This window comes from Bison bison, unplaced genomic scaffold, assembly GCF_000754665.1.
Source record: "Bison bison bison isolate TAMUID 2011002044 unplaced genomic scaffold, Bison_UMD1.0 scf7180017864040, whole genome shotgun sequence".
Taxonomy (NCBI): Eukaryota; Metazoa; Chordata; class Mammalia; order Artiodactyla; family Bovidae; genus Bison; species Bison bison.
The window spans coordinates 2,972,738-2,981,714 of record NW_011494612.1 but is presented as its reverse complement, the minus strand read 5'-3'; positions in this window follow the sequence as shown (position 1 = coordinate 2,981,714).

The following is an 8,977-nucleotide window of genomic DNA, read 5'->3' as shown; positions in this document are numbered from 1 at the left end:
GGAGCCTGTATACGAAAATAAATTTTAATTGTTGCATTCACATAATTCAGTAACACACTGAAGAGCTTTCTGAAATAGGAGAAGCTGTTGGTACCCACATTAATGGCCCCAGACAGCTGTGGTTTGTAAGATATTGGGTCTGATTTACGAGAAATCTCTGTCATTCCTTCACTGACAATGTTGACTCTCATCTCCTGACACTAGAAAGAAATGATTTGAGAAATAACATGGCTGTTAGAAGGAGAGAGATCTGGATTAGTCAGGATGTGTATGCTTGTTTACTAACTTTGATTTTGGGTAGATTATGTCAATGCCTGACCTTATCACTCTTATGACAAAATTGGCTTAATGGTATATATTTTTTCTAAAGAATAAATTAGATAATACATGTAAAACACAAATTAAGAGTTTGATTAATGTTTAAGTCACTTCTGGTAACCACTTCCTCTCAATTTACTACTTCTAAATTGTCCTAGACTAGAAAAATGAATCTGAAAATATGATAGCTCAAGTTTTGATAGTACTTAAAGGTGACTCAGTTTAAAAAATAACTTTAAAGATTATTTAAAAGCTTACTCAATTAAAAACTGCTTGACCAAATTAAGACTCTCAACAAAGGTCCCATCATATGCTTAGACAAATGCGTTCCCACCCTCCACTAAAGGAAGGGAATATGTTTATTCCTCCCTTAGACTTCCCCTGGTAGCTCTGCTGGTAAAGAATCTGCCTGCAATGCAGGAGACCCTGGTTCAATTCCTGGGTCAGGAAGATCTGCTGGAGAAGGGATAGGCTACCCACTCCAGGATTCTTGGGCTTCACTGGTGGCTCAACTGGTAAAGAATCCTTCCACGATATGGGAGACATGAGTTCAATACCTTGGTCAGGAAGATCCCCTGGAGAAGGGAATAGTTACCCACTCCAGAATTCTGGCCTGGAGAATTCCATGGACCGAGTCACAAAGAATCAGGCACGAATGAGGGACTTTCACTCTCTCACTCACCCTTGGCCAACTATGGTCATTATAAAGTTCTAGTCACATTGAGCTCATTGCACACTGGAATTAGTTCCACCCATCATTGCCATGTAGGTGGAAGAATGGGTGTTTCTGAGTAATGACCATTCAAATATTTGAAAGATACTGTCTTATCCCTGGGCTTCCTATGTGACACTAGTGGTAAAGAACCCGCTTGCCAATGCAGGAGATGAAAGAGAGAGATGCAGTTTTGACCCCTGGGTTGGGAAGATCCCCTGGAGAAGGAAATGGCAACCCACTCCAGTGTTCTTGCCTGGGATATTCTATGGACAGAGGAGCCTGGCAGGCTACAGTCCATAGGGTCACAAAGAGTCAGATACAACTGATGTGACATAGCAGGCATCCGCGTCTTGTCCCTAAACACTTTTTATCCATGTTAAAGATGGCTATCTATTTTACGTCATCTTCTTTTGTCAACTTTTCAGTATTACCAAATTTGTCTCTTTGAATTATTGTGCAGAGGTGTTATTTGAGTCATTTGGAATAGAATCAGATTTCTTTAAGAGTAGCCCTAGACTTCAAACAGAGATGTTTGTATTCTGGATTAGATTATCATTAGTGAACTGAAAGGGGCTTCCCTGGTGGCTCCAGGCCAGAATACTAGAATGGGTAGGCATTCCCTTCTCAGGGGATCTTCCCAACCCAGGGATCGAACCCAGGTCTCCCTCATTGCAGGTGGATTATTTACCAGATGAGTCATTAGGGAAGCCCCCCTGGTGGCTCAGTGGTAAAGAATTCGCCTGCCAGTGCAGGAGACTGGAATTTGATCTCTGGGTTGAGAAGATCCCCTGGAGAAGGCAATGGCAACCCATTCCAGTATTCTTCTCTGGGAAATCTCATAGAAGAGGAGCCTGGAGGGCTACAGGCAATGGGGTCACAAAAGAGTATGACACGACTTGGTGACTAAACAACAAAGTAAACCTAAACTATAGCCTAGTTCTTCCCAAGAATCAGGAAAGTTTGTTTACTATCGATCAAAACTAAATCTGGTCTCTTTTTACTTTACTGTATATATATATATATATATGTATGCAGAATTATAAAATTGTTTCTCTTATCCATTTTTGAAACTAGATATTTGCATCTTTCTATAATTTTTCAAGATTACCACGTGGTTCTGTCACCTCAGTTGTAAGTGATTTTAATACAGTGAACTGGACTTATTTAGGAAATGTAGAATACTATATGGAGAAGGCAATGGCACCCAACTCCAGTACTCTTGCCTGGAAAATCCCATGGACGGAGGAGCCTGGTAGGCTGCAGTCCATGGGGTCTCGAAGAGTTGGACACGACTGAGCGACTTCCCTTTAACTTTTCACTTTCATGCATTGGAGAAGAAGATGGCAACCCACTCCAGTGTTCTTGCCTGGGAAATCCCAGGGACAGGGGAGCCTGGAGGGCTGCCGTCTATGGGGTCACACAGAGTCAGACACGACTGAAGCGACTTAGCAGCAGCAGCAGAATACTATATATTCTTATGATCATGATTGTCATTTCGATCTAACCATAATCAATTCAATTCAATTCTATATTTTTCAGCTTGGAAAAATTTTACCTTCAGAGAATTGCTTTCTCCATGTCCTTTATAAACATTGCTTCAAGTAGAGATCCAATATTTTCCTGATTGCTTTTCTCTCAATGTCCTTGAAAACTGGAAATCTCTATTTGATACCTCTGTGTTTGTGTGTGTGTGTGAAGGGGTAAAGGCTCAAGTTATTTAGAACTTTAACCCAAATGACCTGTGTGAAAGTTTAAGCCAGCTGCAAAATTTAAAGGAAACCATCTGCAAAAGAGACTACCCTCAAATTTGATAATTTGCAAGAAGGTTCTCAAAATTCACTTAAAGTGATTGTATTCATGCTTACAGTTTATTACTGGAAAAGGATACAAATTTAAACCAACCAAGGGAAGGAAAGCATGAAGTAGAGTCCAGGAAAAGTACCAAATGTGGAACTTCCATTGTCTTCTTCCTATGGTGTCATGGATGTGTTACTTCCCAGGCATTGATGTTTGACAATACACAGTGGATTGATAACATGTGGAGTATTGCCAACCAGGAAAGCTCACTAGATTCCAAAGCTGCTAGTGTCTTATTTTTGGAGTTTCCTGACTCTATAACCGTGAGAAATATATGTTTGTCCAGTGTATAACCATCTAATGTGTGATATTGTTATATCAACTCAAGCTGACTAATGTAGTTATCATTTTTCTCCACAAAAGATGACACTAATGATAATAATGATAATGTTGTTGTTTAGTCATTAATCTGACTCTTTTGTGACCTCGGTGACTGTAGCCTGCCAGGCTCATCTGCCCATGGGATATCCCAGGCAAGAATCCTGGACTGGGTTGCCATTTTCTTCTCTAGAGAACCTTCCTGACCCGAGGATTGAACTCTCGGTCTCCTGCATTGACAGGTGTTTTTCTACCAGGGAGCCACTGGGAAGCCCATTACACATAATAGGTGTTCAAATAAACCTTTTGGAGTAAGCAAATACAGAACTTCTCATTTTTTACTAGAATTTTACTACTTTCTTATGTTTAACTTTCCTCATGTGTGCTTTTATCATTTTTCATGTCTCCTTAGAAACTCTGAACTTATTTTACATAAAACCAAATTTCTGTCTTCTCTTGTGAAATCAGAACCCAAAACAGAGTTCTGAATAACATTTGTTGAAGTTCATGAATGTCCATCCCCTCTAGACTGAACAACACCCCAAGTTCATCTGCTTTCTATTCCCTTTATGGTAGTCATCTCTTCCTGATAAGATTGGGTTAGTGAACCTGCTTATATGACAAGATTTCTGACCTATCTTGAGGTTTCAAAGATTACCTTATTGGGGTCATTACCAATACTAGAATAGTAAAATGAATAATTTAGAATCATAAAATGATAAAATGCATTTTAAAAAGACATAAAATTATACATAAGAATAAACTCAATTATATTGAGAGTGTCTGAGTGTATTAGGTTTGATCATATTGAGACATATGTCACGTTCTTGAATGCAAGTATTATAACAATGTAAGTTTCCCCAAATAAATGTACTAATTTAAAGCAATTCCAATAAAATAGATTCTAAAGTACCTAAGGAAGAATAAAGAAGTGAAAATAAGCAAACAAAAAAAGCAATGAAAGAATAAGTAATGCGGAGAGCTTTCAGAATTAGATATCATGTTATCAAAGGCATAATAATAGCTAGTGTGGTATAGTCTAAAGACAGATAAATTAATGGAAGGGAATAGAAAACTGAGAAAGTGACTCAAGACACATTCATCACTTTACTCAACCAAGTTGTTGGTACTTAGAGAATATCATGTGATGAAAATTTGAAATTCATGCCATATTTGAACACAAATGCATTACTTTGAATATACAAGTCAAGTAAGAGGAATAAATAGATAGCCCTGGATAACAAAACCTAACAAAATCCCATGTGACTACTGTCATAAAGAATAGATTTTAATTAGTTTGAGAAAGAATGGCTTAATGGGAAAAAGGATGGCATAATTTGTTGAATAATTGGAAAATTTTACCTCATAATATTTTTAAAAACTGCAGATGGATTAAAATGTTAAAGAGTATATAAAGAGTTTTAAGTAAGTTATAAAATAATAATATATAGATGAAAATAAATATGATTTGGGGACTTCCCTGGTGGTCTAGTGGTTAAGAATTCGCCTGCCAATTCAGGGGACACGGGTTTGATCCCTAGCCTGGGAGGATTTCTCACGCCTCTGGGCAGCTAAGTCTGTGCGCTGCAGCTTCTGAGCCTGCAGGCTCTGGAGCCTGTGCCCTGAAACGAGAGAAGCCACGGCAATGAGGAGCCCCAACACTGCAGCTAGAGAGTAGTCCCTGCTTGTGCAACCAGGGAAAGCCCACAGGCAGCGACTAAGACCCAGAGCAGGCAAAAATAAGTAATAATAAATAGAAATTTTTAAAAAATCTGATTCTTGGTAGATATGCAAAGTAAGTAATAAAATATGTTAATGTATTCAAATACATAAAAATTTAAAAATGTTTTCATAAATATCATAAATGGTAAAGTAGTAAAAATTTAAAAATAATTAAAAATAAAGAACTGTTCTTATGTATGAAGAAATTTATTTAAAGAATTGATCGAAGAAAATAACTGGTTATTCACCACATGTTATGAACAATATGAGAAAATGTCTACATCACAAAAATCAAAGAAATGCATATTAAAATAATAAATAATTTTTCACATGTAACACTGGAGAAGGTGAAAAAAATGCTCATATTCAGAAGTGAAGTGAAAGTCTCTCAGTTGTGTCTGACTCTGTGACATGGACTATACAGTCAGTCCATGGAATTCTCCAGTCTAGAATATTGGAGTAGGTAGCCTTTCCCTTCTCCAGGGGATCTTCCCAACCCAAGGATCAAGCCCAGGTCTCCCACATTGCAGGCAGATTCTTTACCAGCTGAACCACAAGGGAAGCAAAGATGGTGGAAAACAAGGATAGTTACAAATTAATTTTACTAATGTCAGATAACAGCTTTTTAGAGAGCAATATAGGGTCTTCCTAGGTGGTGCTCCTGATAGAAGAATCCTGTTGCAGTGCAAGAGACCTGGATTCAAAACCCAGATCAGGAAGATGCCCTGAAGAAGGAAATGACAACCTACTCTAGTATTCTTGCCTGAAAAATTCCATGCATAAGAGGAGTCTGACGGGCTACAGTCCATGGGGTTGCAAACAATCGCACACAACTGTGCAACTGAGCACATGGATACGCATAACAAAAACCTTAAAAATATTCACACATTTGAGCCTACAAATTCACTTGTAGGAATGTACTCTAAGAAAACAATTTGATATATCAAAAAAGATTTATGCTCATTTTTGTTCTTTGTAAAGTTGCTTATGCTGCCATAAAATTTTAAGAAGAGGAGTATGTTAAATAAAGTATGATCAGGGAATGAATTTGATATAACCATAAGAAAGTGAATTGAAATACTATAACCAAAGTCATATATATAGTTACACATTTAGAAAAATAGAAGAGTCGCTAGAAGAAAATACATACAATATTAACACCAATATGTAGAATTTAATTTTTCTACTTTACCATATTTTCACATTTTAAATTTCCTTTTTATTCATATATTTTAATATATTCTATACAAAAGATAGAACAAAATATAACAATTAAATAAAATTACCCTATAGCCTCACCTAATTTCATTCATTTCTCTGGAAGAAATTATGTAGTCCTATGCATGTATCTCTATGAACTTTTTAGATATTAGAAATGTATTATCATTGTGATCAGAGGTAAAGGCTATTTTAACGAGTGTTGATCCAGACAGAAGAGAGTAATATTTCTCTTATATCCATAGGTCTAAATATTAAAGGCAGTAACTATGACAAACAGTATATAGGGGAACCATATAATTGACTGAAGCCTTTTAATGGTATTAGAGAAGATATCTTATACTATATGCAGATAGATGTCTAGCCTTGACTATTCCTACCTCACCACTCTTTAACATACACCTTGCTTGTCATTAAACACTCTTAGAACCTAAGAAAACCTTCTAGCAGAGGAAAAGAGCACAAACATTTTCAACAATGACAATACACTTTATTAGGAAGAAATATATTCCCAATCTTTGGGCTTTTGCCTTAAAATCAACAAACTTTTTACATAAATTAGTGCTCATTTTCCTCCCAGTTTTATTGAGATATAATTGACATATAGCACTGTATAAATTTAAGGTATACAGCATAATGGTTTGATTTACATACATCATGAAGTGATTATCACAATAAGTTTAGTGAACATCCATTATCTCATATAGATAGAAAAATAAAAAATGAGAAAAAAATTTTTTTCTTGTATTGAGAACTCTTAACAGTTTATTCTCTGAACAACTTTCACGTATAACAAAGAAGTCTTAATTGTATTTGTCATGTTGTACATTACATTCCTATTTATCTTATAACTGGAAGTTTGTACCCTTTGCCTTCACCCAATTCACCCCACCCAACCTCTACCTTTACTAACCATAAGTCTGATTTCTTTGGGAGTTTGTTTTTGAAGTATAATTGACCTACCACACTGCGTTACTTTCTATTATACACTATAGTGATCAGATAATCTCTATACATTTCAAAATGATCACACAGTAAGTCTAGTTACAATATGTCACCATATGAAGATATTACCTAATTATTGGCTACATTTCGCACACTGTACATTTCATACCCATGACTCATGTATTCTGCAACTGCAAGTTTGTACCTCTTAATCTCCCTCCTCCAAAGCCCCTCCCCTCTGATAACTACATTTGTTCTCTGTATCTATTATTCTGTTTTCTCTTTTGTTATGTTGGTTCTTTGGTTTTGGTTTTCAGGTCCCCATTTAAGTGAAATCATATAGAATTTGTCTTTCTTTGGCTTATTTCACTCAGAATAATACCCTTTAGGTCCATCCATGTGGTTGTAAATAATAAGATTTCACACTTTTTATGGCTGAGTAATATTTCATTGTATATATCACACATGTTTATTTTCCTTGAGATTCTTTATACTTCTTATATTGGTAGGCAGATTACTTGGATCAAATTTTTTTTAATAACATTATTTCTTCAAATACTTTTTTTCTATTCCTTTCTCTCATATCTCCTGAAATAAAATTACACATGTACTAGACTGCTTGATATTGTCTCATAGGTCACTGATGTTTTTTTCTATGTTGAATAGTGAAAGCACTATTTCAGTTTGCTTTTCTGGTAATTTCCTATCTCTTTCATTTTTTTTTTCTTTTTTTTTTTTTAAATGTATGATTTTTATTTAAATATTTTTTTTCTAATTTTATTTTATTTTTAAACTTTACATAATTGTATTAGTTTTGCCAAATATCAAAATGAATCTGCCACAGGTATACATGTGTTCCCCATCCTGAACCCTCCTCCCTCCTCCCTCCCCATACCATCCCTCTGGGTCGTCCCAGTGCACTAGCCCCAAGCATCCAGTATCGTGCATCGAACCTGGACTGGCAACTCTTTCATTTCTAGGACTGTTTTTGCTGATTGATTTTCTTCTGATGAGAAATTGTATTTTCCTGCTTACTTGCATGTCTGGTAATTTTTTTTTTTTAATGTATGCTGGATGTTGTAAATTCTCCCCTGTTGGCAGTTGGGCCATATTGTATTCCTTTAAATAGAGTTAAATTTTGTTTTGGTGTACAGTTAGGTTACTTAAAATTTATTAGCTCATGTTGAGACTTGCTTTTAAACTTTTCTAGAATGGAAGCCAGGACTTTGCTTGTGGTCTAGTGGCTAAGACCCTAGGCAGGGGGCCTGGGTTCCATCTCTGGTCCGGGAACTAGAGGGTCCTTTGGTATAGGGCTGATTCAGTCCACCACCAGTGCATGACCCTACCAAGGATTCTAACCTATTACTGTAATCTAATTTTTTTTCTACTCTGGCTGATAGGAACTCAAAACTACTCTCAGACTGATGTAAGCATCAGGAATTGTTCTACCTACTCCTTTCTGGTGGCTGTTTCTCTGAACTTGGACTGTTTTCTTTCAGTTGGCACCAGTTAGTACTCAGCCAAAAATGGAAGCTTTCCTTTGCAGATCTTTGGACTTTTTCTCTGTGCAGGAAGGAGTCTTTCCCTGAAATGCCCTCCTTTCTGATCAGATCAGATCAGATCAGTCGCTCAGTTGTGTCCCACTCTTTGTGACCCCATGAATTGCAGCACGCCAGGCCTCCCTGTCCATCACCATCTCCCGGAGTTCACTGAGACTCACGTCCATCGAGTCAGTGATGCCATCCAGCCATCTCATCCTCTGTTGTCCCCTTCTCCTCTTGCGCCCAATCCCTCCCAGCATCAGAGTCTTTTCCAATGAGTCAACTCTTCGCATGAGGTGGCCAAAGTACTGGAGTTTCAGCCTTAGCATCATTCCTTTCAAAG